The sequence below is a fragment of the Belonocnema kinseyi genome, chromosome 5 (assembly GCF_010883055.1).
Source record: "Belonocnema kinseyi isolate 2016_QV_RU_SX_M_011 chromosome 5, B_treatae_v1, whole genome shotgun sequence".
Taxonomy (NCBI): Eukaryota; Metazoa; Arthropoda; class Insecta; order Hymenoptera; family Cynipidae; genus Belonocnema; species Belonocnema kinseyi.
Genome location: NC_046661.1, coordinates 60,057,869 through 60,058,925, shown reverse-complemented (window position 1 = coordinate 60,058,925; position 1,057 = coordinate 60,057,869). Strand labels below are relative to the sequence as shown.

The following is a 1,057-nucleotide window of genomic DNA, read 5'->3' as shown; positions in this document are numbered from 1 at the left end:
CATATATATATATATATATATATATATATTTGGGGGGAGGGGGTGCATATTTATATACATATATATTTTTCGATAGTTCTGTTTTCAGTTTTAATCGTAAAAAATAGCATTAAAAACATAATATATTTAATTTTTTGAAACACAACACACGCGATGAAAAAGAAATTAAAACACAAAAGTTGTGTTAACAATCTGCCCACGCAGCGGGCAGATTTTTTTTTACTGTTCATGATGTTTTTCATGATAAAAGCCAAAACTACGCATCCTATCAAAAAGTGGTTAATAACAAATTTGGAGATCTTTTTTAAATGCACAATTTTTGTTGTGTTATCTTTTACCGTATTTTGGACAATTTGGCCGAAAAATTGACTTTTTATATTTTTCATTATTTTGTATATTGTAAAAATTGGAATTTTGGATTTTTAAAAAAAAATCAAAAAGTTGTTATGATAATCTTGTAGGGCATTTAAATAGCAATATTTTTCTTCTCCTGACTTTTTTTCATATCGTGCGTTATTTAGCATAAAATTTTCATTTTCGTGTGTTTCTTGGAATTTTGTAAATGTTATAACTCTGGTAATTTCGGATTTTATGAAAAAAGTCATAAGGATAAATTTATTCACCTTTTGAATGCTATGAATAACCGTACATATAATTTTTAAATTTTGAAAAAAATGGTCCCAAAAATTTTCAAAATGTACCCACAATTTGAATTTGTATCTAAAATGACTGGCTAACGAACTTGACCTTTATTTTAGGACGCTAAAAAAGTGTACCAAAGGCCAATCTAATAGATCAATTTTTTCAAAAGTTATCGTGTTCACAGACAGCCATACAGACAGGCATACAGACATACATACAGACACATGCGTAAAAACCGGTTCCTGCCCAAAGGAGAATTTTATATCAACCAAGTAATGGAGGATATACAACGCATCTACAAGCGAGTAAGTTTAAACAGAAAGAACTTCGTGTTCGAGACTATTGACAACTTATCTAATATCTCCTTTTTTTAAAAGTCGAAGGTAGGCATCTATCAGAAGGTTTTACGATTATA

General features: G+C 28.9%; 1 protein-coding gene across 2 annotated transcripts in view; it reads right to left on the bottom strand.

Moving 5' to 3' along the window:
• Positions 1-1,057, bottom strand: part of LOC117173527 (SLIT-ROBO Rho GTPase-activating protein 1-like) — a 348,789-nt gene that overhangs the window by 252,456 nt on the left and 95,276 nt on the right. The gene's annotated exons all lie outside the window — the stretch shown is intronic.